We start from the raw sequence: 19115 nt of genomic DNA on the forward strand, positions 1-19115 counted from the left end.
CCCAGTTTGGGGAAACGCGGTGCAGGTTTTAGGCATATAAACTGAGTACGGTTTACAGAAGAACAGCCTTAAGGGTGTGTTCTGCCTTCAGGAACTTCTCAGACGATGCAGCGTTCGTCATCTCGGGAATGATGCCGATTGACATCCTGGCAAGAAATGATGAACATTTATAACACCAGGTCCATCTCTCCCTTATCGCAGGTGAAAAAAGCCGAAAGGGAGAGATCCATAAGCAGATGGCAACAGCGATGGGTTTTAGTGGGTAAAAATCCCACACTCTGGCGTGCCCAGGCCAGAGTCTTTTGAGAGAGTCCCTAAAAAAAGACAGACAGACAGACAGATAGGCAGACATTGAACCGATTTTAACAAGGTTTTGTTTTGCAAACAGAACCTTAAAAGGGGGTTTAAAATCTCATTTTGAATTTGTACTATTTCAAAACTTGTCACTTTAAGTCCATTTTCTTCTCTTTATTGCAGCAATATTTCGGCTACCGTGCGGGTAAGTGTATGCATGTAGGTCATAAATATCACGCATCAAGTTTATTTTGCTAGGAATATCTTTTATACATCGTAATTAATCCGTTAGTTGAATTTTCAGTATTTTAAGATGAATATTTTCCTGTCAAAAAATGTCAAAAATGTCATCCTTTCTCTGTCCTGTTAGTTTGCATTCATAAAATCACTGCATATTCAACAGTTGCAACGAACCCAGAAAGTTCTCCAGGAATTTTATACATATTGCCATTCATTGAAGTTGATAGCGTTAAATTCAAATCAAAGAGGATTCCCTTCTATAGAGACATCCGCTCTGATGGCAGTTCAATTTCAATAAACTCAACTTTCTGCAAATTCTTCACATTGCACTCTATGGCCAGCTCAAACTTTTGCAAAACTTCCATATTCACCTCATATTGGTTTTCTGTCGGGCGTATCTGTACATATGTACATACACATGACTATGATGAGCTTAGAAGGAAGTTTTGATGAATATTCAAACTGAAGTGAAATGAACAGAATTTAACTGGAAAGGATAGTCCTCGAGATTCGTAACAAAGCGCATTCACGCTTTTTAGCAGGCTTTTCAGGACAGTATCGGATCTCTGTTACTATGACTGCAAATCGAAGTTGATTAGGCGCAAAGGGTAGACCATTCTTCTTTGATTAGATGCCCAATGAAGTAGAAATGAATATGTGTATATAGGCCTGTGGATCTTCCATTGTTCCTAGGTGAGATCAGTATAATCAAAAAATTCGCTAGGCGGAGATATTTTGTCACGTGGATGCCTATGCAACCCTCGGGATCATTGAGGCCGGTAAGCGGTACATTAACCGATATGTTGGACTTTAGAACGAGATGCCTAAATGAAGATAAGTTTCTCGTCGATAAAACGCTGGGCAATTGGTGGCTCGGCAGCCAAGAAAGCGATAAGCTATTACCCGAGCGGTCCACTACAAAGTCCTTTATGATAAACTGAACACGTCTACGCGTCATCATTGCCGGTTTACTGAAATGTGTTTCAACTCTTCAGGACTCCGCGAGAGGTTTGTATTCCCACACAATAATAGATTCGATTGCATGGAGTAGCCGGCAATGGAGTTATCTCCCTTCCTTAATGTGTGACCTATTCACTGCCATTTCTTACCTATAATTAGCACATTTACAATCATTTGACACGAGGCCGGCATACACTGATGATATGGCAGGGATAGTGAGGGTCATTTTCCATGCGTCCTTATGACAATACATAAAGATCACTAGCGCAGAACAGTCCCCACTTGATTTTAATGTTGAGATCACTCCATTTTGAGATTTTAGACAAAGCAGCGAAAGCAAACTTACTGCAAACTTACCATTTGCCTCTCTTTTCAAATCCAATACCAATACAGTCTATGACTTGGAGATAGAGCGAACAGATGTCATCACCGTAGTGGAGGTGTTCGAGGGAAGATGTGATAATCTATTGAACTCCTCTATGTCCTTCGGACAAGACAGCTTAAAGAACATCACCGTTAACAGAAAGAAATGACGTCGATGACAGGATACAAAACATGGCCGACTCCTCTTTGGACCTCAAATTCCTCCGAGATTTTACCCCTCCTGGTTAGAGCACGTCAGATACCCTCTCTGTTTACGCTGTCGAATTGAAGGTCTGTCCATGTTTCAAAATGGTACGTAAAGTGTTCATATGGTCAATGCGGTACGCTCCAAAGCGGAAACTAGGTCGCCCTATGTCGGTGAAGCTTTCGAAATATTCTTTGGTATGTTCCAGGATTATTTTTATTCCTTGCGACGACAGGAAGCATGCAGAAAGTCTTCAATTCTCAAGCTCGAAAACAGGTGCCCTTCTCTGGGATATTAACCATCATCTATTTCCTCCATATTCTGAGAAAGCTGTCGAATTCCGAGTATTTCTCTATAAGTGCTGCGGGAATACCGTCGAGCCAAGCGGATTTACGCCGTTTGAGTGCATTCATAGTCCAAATGACTTCTCTTCTGCTTGGAGGAGCAGTCCGCATTTGCATGTTACGTTGACTCGCCATTTCATCCGGGAACTTCACTGGGTGTGGTACGGGTAATTATCGTGGTGGAGTGTTCTTGCCAAATCTTCAGCTTCTCAGAGCAGTCGATCGTTAACATCTTGCACAGGACCATCGAAAGGTTTGCAACAGCATAGGTTCTTTCGTGATACAGTATATACTTTAGAATTCATTGCTGCCCAACATTCATTCTCAGGCGGGGTATTCAGGGTAGCTGCCATTCGATCAGTAAGATGGCTCTCCCACTGTCGAGCAATAGCTGGATTCTACAAGCGGTAGATGTTGAACTTGGGAGGCGACCATCAGATGGTGATCCTTTTCGATACCGATATCAGTGCACGCATGTCCAGGAGACAACTTCTAAATATACTGCTGATCTCAAAGTGGTCAATTTAATTGGTCTTACGGTGGCGGTTAGTTGAAAAGTAACTGATCTTATGGTAGGCTCTGTGCTCGAACAATGTGCTATCAATGACCAGGCGGTAGAAGTTTCATGATTCCACAAATTTTCCACCACTACGTTCCGGTGGACATGACCGTGTTTCTACATCATATGTCTGAGCGAAGTGTTGTGAACCCATTTGTGACTATGATTGGTTTCTAGAATGTGCGCACACTCCTCGATAACGGTAGCGAATGTCCTCAGAATGCTCGCTTTCTTCAACTTGAGTGGGAATTCCTGGGATATACATAAACTGGACATTCTGGGCCTAAGCGAAGTAACTTGGTGGGATACTGGAGAGTACTCCTCTCCCTTCTCTCTCCAGAGCCTGCCATATAGTCAGTTTGGTTTCAACTGACCGACGCTGTAAATACAAGCAATCAGATCGGCCACTCCGCGATCAGCTGTAGATTTAGGAGTAGTCTCCAGGAATTGCCTAACAAGAGACGCGCTGACATCGGCCTCGAAAGGGATCACCATCTGATAGTCGCTTACGTTCGCTTGCGTGTTACATCCGCCACTTCTCGCAGGGCTGGGGAGCTGTGCCGACCTAAGTTCAACATCAACCACTTATGAGACCCAGCTGTCACAGTTATCTCCCTGGTCGGACGGCAGATATACTGAGTAACCCGCCTGGGAATTTCGATGTGCATTGGGCCGTCATAAAAGTTGCTACGTTCCGGTGCGGGGACCACAAGTTCTGGATGACTGAGCAATCGTGGAAGCGAAGGCTCTACTGAAAGCTGCGAACGATGGCGCGCGAGACGCGCTCGAACTCCGATACAGAGCGAAATCTCGAGAAGTTCGGTGTAGTGTGTGCCGTGACAAGCGAGAATTTGCTACTGTGCTGGTCAGGGAAACTGAAGTTGTCGCAGGTCGCAATGACTTCAAGAATGTATGCAGCATCACGAAAGATCTTGAACATGCTTCCAAATCTTTCGGTAATCTTGTGAAGGACGTGCACGTTGGTCTTCCCATCCACGATAATGAACAACTGAAAAGGTGAAAAAACACTTCATAACGGTTCCTAGCCGTATCACAACAGGTGAAGCTTTTCCTCTTTTGGATAAAATCGCTAGTCAGCGTAATATACGGATACGGACTGTTCCTTCAAGCTGAAGAGGATTAATTTCGGATATAAAGGTACACAAACGGTGTAAAGCCACTAGACTTGATGGTCTCCACACAGAATTATTTATCGCTGCACCTGGAATTCCTGCAGATCTGCGAACCGAAATATTGGGAATCCGGGAACTTTCCCAGGGAGTGGAAAAAAGAGATGATCGTCAAAATCCCTAAGAAGGGGACCCGTTTTGAGTGCTACAAATTGAAGGTTATCTGAATGCTCCCTGCCGTTGCAAAGATAATAACTAAAATAATCCTGGTACGTATCAAAGAACATCGCCTAAGGTTCATCGACAGAGAACAGGCTGGTTTACATTCCGGATCCTCCTGCATGCACCACATCAACACTATACGAATCATTTTGTGCGTAGACCTTTCGATAGCGTGAACAGGAATGTATCTGAAGTGCTCAACGCAGAAGGGGCATTCCGGAGGAACTGATAGTTATTTATCGCTGAGGAAAAATCTCATAGGATTTTGAGGTCTAAAGCAGGGTTATGTTCTGTAACCGATGTCATTTCCTCTTGTTATCGGTGACGTTTTTCACGCGTGAACACCTCGACTACGCTTATACTATTTCCTTGCTCTCTCACCATGCAGTAGAATTTATTCCCCCAGGATGACTGACGAGTGGGTCGTTCCAAGGGCACTTGGTGCAGAATAGTAGACGATGAATGCGAGCGTCTTGGGAGGACTTGAAGGGTGCTGAAACACGTTTCAGGTAAACGTGAAGGATGGCGCGTAGCTGAAGTTGGCGCGCTAAACCCCACTATAGGGTGGATGGCAAACTCATGTAGACCGAAAGGTATTCCCTGCTATGTTCCACGAAAATTAGCCTCTATTAAGAGTGAGCACCTTCGAATCTTCTTCACTACTGTTTCAATGATCTTTGCCTATTTTCATAGGATGTGACCAATCTCTCTTCTATTAACCACTGATTGGTGATTGAATATAATTTTTTGACTTCTAAGCTATCATTACAAATGAGGAATTAGACTGTTTAGCTGAAAATTATCACACTACCAAACAGGACACACTTTCTCTTTACATGGAAGACCTTGTGCATAAATTAAATGAAACCAACTGTCCTTTACTTCTTTTTAGGTCACTTGCTAACTGCTCTTTGTCCTTCTCTTTTCAAAAAGGGGCCTCTGTAGTCTGATCGATTGTCACTACACTGCCTAGCTCCAGAGCGATCTAATTCCCTGGAAATACTACATATTTCCAAGCAAGTGGCCGAGTGATGGCTACGAGTTTCGAATTAGTTTCCAGTTGTTGCTTACTTGAACAGATTGGCACTGTCAGTCAGTCCTAAAGCATTATCGTTATTTAGTCCTGTCGTCACCCACGTTTACTCACTTTGGGCAATCATTCCTCCCAAGCTTGCGAAAGATCTCCAGCGTTTAAAAGGCAATTCCGCGCAAATGAATGCCCAAAAAGAGGAGACTTATCTTAAAGGTCTTTGTATGACACACATAATTCGTCGATCTTCCTCTTAATAGATAATGACTCCCCGTTTTTAACCCTGAATCCTACCCGTTCTCCCCGTCTGACCTTAGATCTGTCGAGGAATGGGAATAAGTTGATACTCGCCGGGCTCTGGGTTTTCTCCAAGGGTCTAAAATAGAGTCCTCATTAAAATCAGTTGGATTGTGCAGCATCAGTCGGGCGTGCATGATTTTCACCCCGTGCCCAGCTTTCCTCTCTATGGTAGATCTGTTATATGGTAGTTCGGATGCCAGTGTGCCCACGTGAAGAAGTTCAAGAATTTAAGATTGGTGTGAACTCGCGCCAACTTTTTTGGACGCTGGGTTTATCCTATCGACGATGATAACGTGAATATCTTGCGATTCAGATGGTTTCTGAGACTTGTCAGCGGTTAACCAATTGTTGACAACGTGGCTGCTGATTAAGCAATGAGAAGGGTTGTCCAAGGAGATGGGAGTTGTCGAAATCCACAGGCGTCTTGCAATTGCCATTGTGACCCTCATGACCGAGTTTCTCCATTAGATATGCAGGCAGAGTGTTATCAGAATACTTGGCTATCAGATTATCCATCATTATCGCAATGTCACCTTTAGGAAGCCTCGAATATATTAAGTTGTTCATAGAAAGGATAGTGTTTGTTCCTCCTCTTCTCTCAAACGGGCTATGGAACGTTTATGGTGGAGCGCGTTTGAATTCGTTGTTGCCTTTTAAACGAAAGCCAAGCTTTCGGCTGAGGAAGTAGTGAAAGAATAGTTTAGAGAAAATCAATTTAGTTCTCCCAGTTATTTCATTAAAAGTGAAGGTTATGGCTGACATCGAACAATGTATAGTCGCTTTTATTACCACCAAAAACCAATAACTGGAGCTCCCTTCCAAAACAAATTTAAATCATTGCTTCGGGAAGTACAACCCGCAAGTTACACGGTCTATTGCCATGAATTTATCCACACGACCTGTCAACACCTTGGGGGTTGTAAAACCGTCCACATTAAAATTGTAAAATGTGTACATGCCGCTATGAAAAGGATCAGCTATTCAGACCTGTTCATTGTTTAAATAATAACCAGAGGCATTAAACGTTTTAACTTCACTACCAGACATTTCTGCTCCTATATTCAATCAATATGTTCGTGTATATCCGTATGTAGTATGGGTTTATTAATAGGATATTTTCAAGGAAAATTCAGCGGCAGAATTACCGAAAATTTCCAATGTCACAACGCTACGCCTGTCGTCCGCCTTCATTTGTCTCTTCATAAATTGCTGGAAATCTGAGAGCACCCCATAATGATTTGTTCATATGAAATAATCAAATTTCATATTTTAGGAGCCTGTAGTGCCTGGGGCTCAATGGTTTTGTTTCAGCGACATAGAGTTATTACGGAAACTTTCTTGCAGTTTTGGGTGGCGCGTGTGCCATGTGTTCTCTCCGCTTCATCAGTAAAATGAGATATTCTGTCAAATTGCATATGATGCTTTCCTAGGACGAGGAGTGAATCCCAGATGACATAAGTTTGCTGCTGGAATTGCTAAATGAAATGTAGTCTGGAAAGCAAGTCACCATGTTCAAAAAATGGAGTAAGTTTCAGTTGGAAAAACTTTGGTAATAAAAGTTGAGTGGGTGAACCCAATATTCTATTGAAGGTCATGTTGTTAGTTGGAATATGTCTCTTACAGTAGGCTCACAAGCAGCAGTACCACCAAAAGAGCAAAAACTATCATCTCCATTGAAAGTTTTCTGGTGTCTGACAGAATCCAAAGTTTGCAAATTTCCTAGGAAACAAGAGCCATGCAAAAATTTGCAAGGAACCTGTTTGGGGACACAAATGTCATTCGAGGAGGGTAATCATTATGTTGTCTCTGACCATCCGATAGTTCAAGATGGGGTCTGATTAGGAACCCGAAAACTTAATTGGCTAAGAAAAATGAGGACAATGTAATTATAATTTGTTTTTGTAGCATGAAGGTGATAGTTATAACCTTTTGAATGGATGCTTTTTATTGCTCGTACCCAAGCAAGCGAGAGCTGGATAGTGATACAACAGAGAGGGGGTATTTCTAAATACAAACCACTTTATTCCATCCGAGAATACCAAAACTAAACTAGAAGTTCACGCATTGTTGCAGTTGACGTCTCGGTACTTCCCTTTGTCAATGTTGCTGCCTCTCGTTTCAAAGTTCGAAACGGGCTGGGTTTGTTCAGCTGAGTTGCCAAAATACTCCTCCCTTTGGAAAGAAGTCCGCGTTGTCTTTTATCCGCTTCCGTGGCTGTTGTGTAAATTCGGGTGGTATGTTTTGGAGGTGTGTTGATTGGAGTTCACCGAATCACTCTGTCACCTGGTATCCTCTGAGCTGCTGTGATTGTCGACTTGCTTGCTAATGTCAATATGTTGTTTCCTTCGAATGCTGTAGCCCCGAGGAAAGCAGGCTTCAGGCGTTCCGTAGAAACGTTGATTTCCTTTCCATTGAAGCTAATTTTATATATGACCTGGAATATTCTCCACAAGATCTTACGAGGTCCACTCGAAGAAAAATGTGAGTACAGGTTTCCAAACTCTTGCTCCGAAAACGTTTACGTTGACAATGATGTGCAGCTTGCACGGGTCGAAGTGCATGCATTGTTTCTCGAAGTTGCTGGATTAATGCATTCGGCTCAATGTGCTTATTTTCGGACGCTATGATCTCCCCTAGAAACGTAAGCGTTACCCCATAGAGGATTTCCGCACTGGATCCTCCGATGATATAATCGTTGGGAGTACGTCCGCCCACGCTGGGGTCTGCTCGACCGATGCCAGCGTTCCAACATTTCATTCGTTGCGGGGTTATAGAGGGTTGTGCGGCTTCTTTCACAGCCCATTTGGTTTGTTAGGGCTTGTGTCCCCTGATCCGTAGTCACCGCGCGTAGGACAGGAAATCCAGCTTGAATAAAAAACTGATGCACCAGATGCGACCGTTTGATCAGGGAGTGGTACTGCTTCGAGCCATTTTGAATACCGGTCCATCATGATCAATATCTGCAACTATTAAATGATATAATCGGGCCGCCTATGCTTAAGTGCACGCGTCAAAGTCTGGATCGGGTTAACTGTGTGTTTTTCGACTTTGGAGCGCTGGCAGAAACGCAACAACGGGCCTAACTATATATGTCTTTGCGCATTCTAACCCAAACGAATTTCGGTGCGATTACTTTGCACGTTGCCATCCGGTAGGATGTGACGGATCGTGGAGAGTATCGAAGATGTGTCTGCGCAAGGCTCTCTCAAAAAAAAGATCGAGCTAGTCCCAGGAAAGCGTCGTGTCGCACACTATCTTTCTCCTTATATAGTTGGCGAAACCCGAGAAGAAGCTTAGCTTAGGGTTTATCACGGTGATGCTTTTTCGGTTTTCTTCTGGAATGGGTATGTAAGGGGCTTGTGATCGGTCATTACTGAGAAATCTCTGCTTACCAGATAACGTCCGAAGTGTTTGACACATGTGTTTGATGTTATCGTGAATGGCGAAGAGCTCCCTATGATAAACGATGCAAAGTTTTTCCGTATCAGAAAGTTGGCGTTGGAAGAACATCAGTGGAAGCCAACGGTTGTCTTACAGTTGTTGTAAGATTGATCCAATTGCGGTGTCCCATGCATTCATACTAACGGGAGAGGCGGATTTTTCTTGTAGTGGGCGAGGAGAATTGCTTTTGCCCGTGATTCCTTATAATTTAAGTAGACTTTCTTTGACTTAGGCGTCCATTTGATTGGTGTCTTATCGCCTTTCTTCACGTTAGGTAGGTACGCTCTTAAGCCGCTTTAGAACGATTTGCACGTGTTTCAGATACTCTCAACTAAAGAGGTTTCTTTGGCCTCTAGTTGCTTGTTCTGCAACTACCGAGTCGATAATATATTTGCAACCACTTGGCCCCACTCGGCAGCTCTTCTGCTCCTCAGGTAGAATGTTGTTGGTCTTGAGGTGCGCAATGGCCCATCCACTAATAATGTACGTTATGAATTTGTAGAGGGTTGGTAAATAAGTTATCGGTCTTGTATCCACGGGGTCCTGCACCGTGTCCTTTTTAGGGAGGAGATAGATAATTCCTGCAGTGAGGATGGTTGAAAATTCCTCCGGCCGACAAATGACCTGATTTATGTTATGTGCCAACCGACTGTGTATACTGGTAATTTTTTTATACCAGAAAATTTGCACCCCACCTAGAAGCAGCGGTAAGGTGTTGTGCTCAACCCCACCGTTATTTCGTAGTAGGAGCGGATAATGAAGAGGTTCATTTCCTCAATCCACTTCATCCACTGCCTCCGCGAACCTACTGACGTGGTGGCCACAGATTGTGGCAAAACAGCTGCAGCAGGTGGAGCAATGCTTTTGGTTATGGTGGCGCGCAAGCGTCGAATCGCCCCACGATTAGCGGGTTCGACGGCGTGCGACTCAGTCACCAAGTCAGACGACTCCTGCCGGTTATCCGTGCCGGACCTTGAAATTCTCCTTTTCCTCATTTTTGTAGTGCATTTTATCCCTAACTGTGATAGCTCAGCTCAGTGAGTAATCTGCAAGACTGTAAAGCTCCTGGACTTTCTTCACCAACACCCTGAGACGCTGAACCTGAAACTATTCATCCCTCTTCCTTTTATAACCGCGCGGTCAAGTCTTTCTTTTTGGTTTAAAATTTTTATTTTTAGGTTGAGCTCGCGTGTTGGTTTTTCGGTACCGGAGAGGATACGTGCATTTGTGTGAAATGACATGTTAGGCATCGAAGTGTTCGAAGGAGCCCACCACATTCTCGAACCTGGCTAGGGCAGCAGGGTCCAAGCAAGAGTCGACGAAGCATGGGCATAAGGTAAAGATACGGGATACTTAGTATCAAACGAAATATTTTATGATTCTAGCCTTCGTCTGACTCGTAATAGGAATACTGCAAGTGCCAGCAGGGTACTTTTCTTGTTGATTTCTCGGTGTTGTTCTTGATAGCTTATATCACCCTTACGCCCTTGTGCGTCGAATTTTTAAGGAGTTAGTGGCTTATTATAAAGGGTTGCCATTCACCCCTTGGTGATGTTTAGCGCCTAAACTACACCTGCGAGCGGTACCTCGTGGTTACGTTAAATACACTTCCGCTCCCCCAAACGACTTTCCAAAGCGCTCACACTCCCCTTGTACTGTTCTGCGCCAAGTGCCCTTGAGGTGATCCACTCGTCGCCCATCTTGAAAGAGTGGATTCCACTGCATGGAGTAGCCCGCAGTGCAATTGCTGGCTCTCTTAAAATGTGACCTATCCACTGCCACTTCCGTCTTCCAATCATAGTGCGTACGAGTGGCTGGCCTGTGCGCGGACCAAGTTCTCTGTTTGAGATATTGTTGAGCCAGTACTCCGATAAAACGGCGTAGACAGGTATTGACGAAAGCTTGGAGCTTTTGGGTAACAGTGGAGTTCACTTTCCATGTACTTCCCCATATAGCAACATAGAAAGAACATTAGCACAGGATAATCTCAACTTCATCCTGATGTTGAGGAATTGCATTTCCAAATTTTAGTTAGGGCAGTGAAAGCGGATCTAATACTGTTAATGCGTTTGGCGATTTCTAGTTCTGTGTAATCGTCCACAAAAATCACGCTTCCTAGATAGACAAATTGATCGACGCTTTCGATGCTCTGGCCATTAATGCAGAGTGCGTTGACCCGTCAGACAGAGAACCTTGATTTTATTCGTGTTTATCTTCAGTCCAACTTTCTTGCCGTTCTTTCCAAATCCAGGGTCATTTGGCCAAGGTCCATCACCCGGTGAGAGAAGAAGCAACTGTAATCAGCGTAGTTGAGGTGTTTGAGGAAGATGTCATTGTCTATTGGACTCCTCCACGCCCTCCGGGCAAGGCAACGTGAAGAACGTTACCGGTAACAGGAAAAGATAATATCGGTAACAGGATGCAACTATGGCGGGCGTCGCTTTAGACGTCAAAATTATCCGAGATTTTAACTTGTTGCAGCACGTGACATTTTGCACCTTCATATGTTGTTGTGGTAATAGCTGTTATTTTCTATGGAATCCCTTTCCTGCGTAAGGCACTGCAGATTACTCCCTGTTCACACTATCGAAAGCTTTCTGGAAATCGATAAAGAGCATGTGCAGCGAAAATTCAATTTCCATGCTCTATTCCATGATGAAATGATCCGTAGGGTGTTGAAGTGGTCAATGTAGGAGGATCCTGAGCAGAAGCCAGCCTGCTCTCGTTGATCAAGCTTTCGAGATTTTCTTTGCTACAGTAACTGCAGGTGCAGGGATAAATAACTCTACGAGGAGACTGTCAAGCCCAACAGCTTAACTCCGTTTGAGTACATCGATGACCGAAATGATTTCTCTTCTGCTCGGAAGAACAGTCGTATCCGCATGTTATAGTGATTAGTCATTTCACCCATAAAAGGAGGAAATTCACCGGGTATAATACGGTTAAGAACCACGATACAGTGTTATTTCTATCTTTTCAGTTGTTCATCATCGTGGATGAGAAGTCGATCGTTGATGTCCTTCACAGGACCATCGAATGATTTGCGTCCACATGCAAGCTCTTTCATGATGCGGCATAAGGTTCTGAAATCATTGCAATGTTCGGCATCTTTCGCTTGGTTTACCAGTGCAATAGCAAATTCTCTCTTGTAACGTCGTACACTATGCTGAACCGCCCCGGATTTTGCACAGTATTGGAGTTCAATCGCAGCACGTCCGCATCACTTGCAGCGTTCAGTAGAGCATTCAACCCCTTGCGTTTATCGACCCGCTTCCACGATTCCGCAGTTTGCTAGATCTTGTGACGCTCTTTCGGGACGTGGCAGACGATCTGTGTAGCTTTTTTGATGGTAGCCAAGCACTCATCGATACTCTCAAGCGGGTTACTGAGTATATCTGCCGTTCGATCAGCAAGATAGCTCTCTCACTATCGAGTGACAACTGGGTCATACAATTGGTTGATGTTGAACTTCAACGACCTTCCGAGAAATGGCTTCCGTAGAACGCAAACGAACGTAAGCGGCCATCAGATAATGATCCCTTTCGAGATCGATGTCAGTGCCCCTCTTGTTTCGCACATCCGACAGGCAACTCTTAAATCTACCGCGGATCGCTATGTGGTCGATCTGATTGTTCATACGGCGTTGGTCAGTTGAAACCCAACTTACGGCTCTTTGATCAAACAATGTGTCATCATTGTCGAGGCGGTGGAGGCTGCAGAAATCCGCGGATCTTCCACCATTTGCGTTTAATTGCTCGTCGAAAATAAGCTTCTCCACTATATCGAAAGCTTCAGTTGCTGCGTAGTATTGTATAATGGTGATGCTCCTTAACCTGAACTGGAATAGTGCAGTTAGAAGTATGTAAGAAACCTTCTCCCAGGTCAAGAGTGCGTGCTTTGCGGTAGAACTCAGTATCAACCCGACACCGGATTGTCGTCTGTTACCACTTGGTTTTCCACAGAACAAAAGTAGATTGCTATAAGTGTGGCAGGAGGAAGGGGAGTATTCTCCACCATCTTAATTCGTTTAGGCCCAGTATGTCCAACTTATATCGCTGGAAATCCCAACAGTCACTTGTTGATTACTAAAATCGATTCACTCTGTCTGTTTGCCTGCCGATCTGTCGCACGCACTTTTCTCCAAAACGACTAATCCGATCTGAACGAAATTTGGTGGATAGATGGGAACTATGAAATCCCACGGATTCAGCGTGACATAAATTTAGATGGAGTTTAAAGGAGGGCGCCCCATACATGAAAAGGGGGATTTAAAAAAAAATTCAGCGGATTTAGTTGTATATGAAAGGTCTCGACTAGCAATCCTCGAAACTGGCATTAGTTTTGTCGTGAATTAAAAAGTGCGCGAGTACGGAGTCAACATGTACGCATTTAAAGTGGGACAGGGCTCATTTTCGGAAACTACCTAACTTAAATATTCGAAAAGAATCAGGATGCTGGGTTCAAATGAAATCTAGGTCTCAAAATATGTTCCATTCCGATATCTGTTCAAATAAACCTACTAATAGTATATTACCAACTTACAGAAATTTACTGAAAAACTCAAAAAGTTCATTCTATGAGTGCCACGTGCCACATCTTATGGAAATCCGACTATTAGTGTCAAAGTTATAGCAGTTCAAACTTATCAATTTCCTGCGAATTTACCGGATCCTAAGCCATACAAATAAGATGGTGACATCATAATTAACGAGAATAATTAACATTCGAATGTTATATTAAAATTTCATTCATGAAGAATCTACTTTTCCCTAGCCCTTTTTGTATCTGTTGTAGGTTAAATTCTTCGCATTTGCTAATAATATTAAACTCAGCGTCTGAACCGTATGAGGTTGACTATTACCAATACAGGGCTTTCCATTAAATGATTTATTTAAATCGCTTTCTAAAAACAAGAAGTAATGATATTTTTAACTATTTGACACGGAGCTGTCATGCCCTCGTCGCTCCTCACACGTTCTTCTTTTTCTTCAGCCTTTGTCCCGTTCACAAGCGGGGTCGGTTCGTCGTGATCGGTTTCGCCATCTTATTTCATCAAATGTTTGATCTGGATGCAATTTTGAGGCTTTTAAATGCCAATCCAGCGTATCAAGCCACTGTTGTTTCGGCCTTTTGCCTTTTGGTCGCTTACCAGTGACTTCAATGTTTAGAACAATCTTGATAAGTAAATTTTCGTTAACGCCAATTACGTAGCCTTACCATCGAAGAAGTCTTCCTCGGAGTTTCTCTACGAACGGTGCAACCCCATATCGATTGGGGATATCCTCATTTCGCATGTAATCAAAACGTGTCACGCCCCCAATCCAATGCAACATCTTCGTCTCCATTATCGCGAGACGCCGTTCATTGTTTTTTATAGTCGGCCACCACTCAGAAATATAGGGAGCGGCAGACGGACGACATTGCGGTAAATTTTAGATTTGAAATGTTCACTGATACGTCGATCACAAAGAACACCAGTTTTGGAATGCCACTTCATCCAGGTCGGATTAATACGTCAAGCAGTTTCAAAACGCAGTTCTCCATTGGCTGGTAGCATTGACCCGAGATATTTAATTGACTCAGTTTTGGGCAGGTTGCTGCAGCTGACAACACTGAGCAATTTAAATATCTCGGGTCAATGCTATTACCCAATGGAGAACTGCGGTATGCTCCTTACAAAGGGAAACACAAATCCTTTTATACCTGAAGCGTCAAGCTTCCGGTTTCCCGACTTGTTAGTATTTCTGATTGAATTGCCCTCCATCTCTATAATGAATGTTTCCCTTAATAGGTGGTTTTCCATTATTCTAATGTTTGTCCGCCTGGACTGTAACCTTGCAAAATTATTCCTACTTCTCTTATTTCCTGGTCATGAAAAGCGTACGGTCGTTGTTGGTGTTAATTTTTCGGAAGGCCATACCAGAGTTTTATAATACAATACTGCCTAAAAACTACTCGCTACGTCAGGAATATTTTGTTATCTCCAGATTAAAACTGTATCTAACTTGAAGGACTCGGGTGTCTAGACGAAATATGCAATTGTTAATTATTGCAGATTGAGATTGCAGTAAAATCAGAAGTCTTTAAAGTGAAGGCTCCTTTTTGTTTACTTAATTTACTCGTATTCCACGATTCCATGATTCGATTTAACTGTCTGCACCAGTAAAGTTCTGCAAATGATAGATACATACCACTTACTCAAGCTTGGTTTCCAGTCTCTTATATGGACCAGGATGTCTAGCTGCTTGACGACGGTGCCACAATGAGTCCTTACTGTATTCGATACTGTCTTATAATGCACTTATGTCCCCGTTCATTTGACAAACCCACAAGAATGGAACAATCTGTCCGATAAACAAGTTTCCAAAGCAGCTACGCATTATAATTAGCTTTTCCTTTCATGGAGGAAAACCTTTTGACACAGCTCCATGGCAAACACAGAGAAAGCCACAGACTTGTAATTTAGTTCGTGCACATTTTCAATGGTTCTATTGAACCCTTTGACTGTGCATTAATTTCTGAGCATAAAGTAGAGAATCTGAAAATGAATAAATTCCTTGGGAATATAAAAGGCTTTTCAGTTATTGAGAAAAGCCTAAATGAAAATTAGGAAACAATGCGATCCCGCTCTGAATGGGGTTGTGTATCCGAATTATATGTTGGTTTACAATTGAAGCAACAGTCCTAAATTTTAATGAACGTACTTACTTCATGCTTACTAGCGTGAGCCGATTACAAACTACCACCGCAGCCACCCCTTTCGCGATATGAGAAATTAATGCAAAATAGAGGCACTCCTGCAAATGAAAACCAGTACGAAAGTGCTATTTTTCATAATGGCTGCAAAAATTCCCTCTAATGACTCGTCTGCATTAAATACAAGCGAACCGGGTGAAAAGGAAAACAGGGTTGGGGTGTGTGGAGCGAACAGTGCGGAGCCTAGGACAGTACGCGTTTAATGCAGAACAACAGGAGATAGTGGTTGGGGTGGCAGTAGTGGCGGCATAGTAGCGGCAATGGTGGAGCTTACGGTCGTACTGTTTTTCCTCGTATTAATTTTCTTTTTCATCTTCCGGGCAAGCTAATTTTTCCGTAATGGCTTTTAATTAGATCTGTCAAGGCAAAAACAAATGGCAATTTTTAAAGACCAACATTGTATGGGGAAAGATAGAAAAACGAGGTCCGGAAAAAAGAAAAGGGAATGTCATCTATACACCGGTACCGGAATCAAGTAGTTCCAGGGTGGCAGCGGGAACATATTCATTGCACGATAGGTCCTCCCTTCTTATTTCAAAGCATGCTGTGCGCAGCAAAATAACGAGTTTTATAATGGAACAGCTGCCGAGGCGAATTGATATAACCCAAGGACTAAAAGAAAAACTAAATAGGAAACTGCCATGCTGCGCCGGGGCGGGAATTTCCTGCGATTGGCATTTAGCGAAGGAAATACTTGCGACATGTATGTCACTAGGCTGAACGTTAATAGTCCGTAAGTAATAGCTACAAAGTGAATTGTAGTTATGGGAATAAAGTGCTTATGGGAAAAATTAGAATATTTGAAATGTGACGCGCAGTGTTTGTGACACAGAGGGGTGTTGGTCTTTGAAAGTGTCTTTTCCATGCGGCTTATCTCTACGCTGTCAAAAATATGAGGTTACCTAATTTACTTGGGTCCTTCCTATTTGGGATCATGGGGCTAGAACGTTAAGCTCCTGTGGATATGGTTTTTTTTCATTTAAAATATTGGGGTCAGCTGTATATTTAGCGCCAAATAAGATTCTCTGTGTATTTCGTGGGTGTTTATGCCCCATAGTTTTTTCGCTATAGAAATGTTGGTATATCGACGGTTGATATCTTTCTGATGCCGTGGTGATATGGAAGCTTTTCAATTCTAAGGTAATTTTGATACCGTAAAGTCCATTCTATTTTTAACGCATTATGTGGGCCTTGTTCAGTGGCATTATTCAATTAAATATAGGAAGGGGTGTCCTCTAAATATATATAACAACCCTCATGACATATACCAGTACGTATCTATAGAGCATTGTTAAAAAAAGTATGCATTTTTGCATTAAGTCTAGAAAAACAAGCATCTGCTGGTAATAGAAAAGCAATAAAACCATTTGACCATATAGGTGGGTGTGTGTGTGGTGGGGCGAAGCTACAGCTCCTGAGCACTCAGGCCGTGTTGGTCCATTGTACTCGCCACCCCTGTGTAACGGAATATTCCAGATTCGTTAACGTATCGCAGGATTTCTGTTAGTGGATGTGATGCTACCCGTCGTAACTGGGGAACATCGGCAACCCAAAAATGTGATGATTTGATGCGTCCATAAGCGGGGCATTCATATAGGAAATGCTCCGTGGATTCCGCTTCCTCATTACTAGAGGGACATGTATCATCTTGAATAATTCCTATTCTGAACATATGCCGAGCTAGTGAATTATGGCCTGTCAGACTGCCAACAAATCACCTGCAAGTACTCCTGCTCTTCGGCAGGATAAATTTTGCGGTACGCATGTTCCGTTCTGGCAGGAAAAGTTTGGTGTGTCGAGCAGCATGTAGGCTCCGCCACATGTCATTGTGGGAAGCTTCTTCCCAGTTTTTGAAAACAGACTTTGCAAACGCTACTGATACTCCAATTGCTGGTTCCGGTCCCGGCATAGGGGAGATTGACCCCTCTTTCGCTAAAGCATCCGAGATTTCATTTTCCTCTACGCCACAGTGACCAGGTACCCAGAGTAGTTCCACCGTATTGAATTTAGAGATAGAGTTCAAACGGTTTCTGCATTCCCGAACAATTTTCGAGGTGATCAAAGGACTACTCAACGCCCTCAATGTAGCCTGGCTATCACTACAGATTGCGATACGCCTGCCCTTCAACTGCTCGTCAACCACCCAGTTTGGCGCCCTTAGAATCGTATAAACTTCGGCTTTTATTGAAACGGACTCCGGCTCCAGAATTCCTTTCTGTTTTTGAGCCATCGGTGTAGAAGACTTCCGTATATCCCGCCACGCATTCCTCTGGGACTTCCCAGTCCTCTCTACGCCTGAGGATAACTTCATATCTTCTACCAAACAGATGTGTGGGGACACGAGAATCGAAAGGCATTGTAAGAACTGGATTCAGTCCTCTCAGTAGATCTTCTAATGCTCTGTGCTCCCCACAACCTTCGTTTCCTAAAACCTACAACCTTTCCGTTTCTAATCGAATTAGTCTATGAGTTGCTCTCATTGCAGTGTTTTGAATAAATATATCGAGAGGCTGCAAATTGAGTAGTGCATTCAGAGCTGCGCCGGATGTCGTGCTCATGGCACCAGTGATACTTGATGAGGCCTTAGTCCCCAAGTCGAGGCAAAGGTCCGTCTGCACAGCCCATAAGCTGTGAGAGCTCGTTTCATCTTTACCTCTACATGTTTGTTCCAAAGAACTTTTTTAACTAGAGTGACTCCCAGATGTTTCAATCTTCGGAGAGTTGAAGAGTGGTACCTCTTATCTCAGGGAGGCAAAGTCCATCCAGTTTTATCCTTTTTGTGGATAAAACCACTATGGTTTTATTTGGATTAACTGAAAGACCATGTCTGAGGCACCAGCTATCTATCAAGTCAACAGCACGTTGTATATTCCTATACACCGTTCCAAGATCCCGATCAACTGCAAGCACAGCCACGTCATCAGCATAAGCTTGAGCGTGCATTGGCAAATTTTGCAGTTCGCATAGTAGGGAGTCGATCAGCATACTCCACAGAAGTGGCGAAAGCACACCTCCTTGGAGGCAGCCCTTCGTTACTTCTGCTGTCAGGTAGTGATCGATACCCACCTCAGCGTCAGCAATTTCTTCGTTAGCATAGCATGGATCCACTTAATTAAAGCATCATCAACACCATGCTCTCTGGCGGCATCACAAAGTTTTTGAAAAGGCCCACAGTCAAACGCCCCTTCAATGTCCACGAACACTTCCATCCCGTACTCACCATTCAAAGTTGCATCCTCTATCTCTGTGACCAAAGAATGAAGAGCAGACT

At 43.4% G+C, this 19115-nt stretch overlaps 1 protein-coding gene across 1 annotated transcript in view; it reads left to right on the top strand.

Annotated features, from left to right (window-relative positions):
* Positions 1-19115, top strand: part of LOC119646940 (lachesin) — a 182025-nt gene that overhangs the window by 45909 nt on the left and 117001 nt on the right. Inside the window, exon 2 of the mRNA XM_038047630.1 lies at positions 478-499. The gene's annotated coding sequence lies outside the window, so the exon portion shown is untranslated. The remainder of the gene's footprint in view (positions 1-477; positions 500-19115) is intronic.

The sequence above is a fragment of the Hermetia illucens genome, chromosome 1 (genome assembly GCF_905115235.1).
Source record: "Hermetia illucens chromosome 1, iHerIll2.2.curated.20191125, whole genome shotgun sequence".
In the NCBI taxonomy this organism is placed as follows: Eukaryota; Metazoa; Arthropoda; class Insecta; order Diptera; family Stratiomyidae; genus Hermetia; species Hermetia illucens.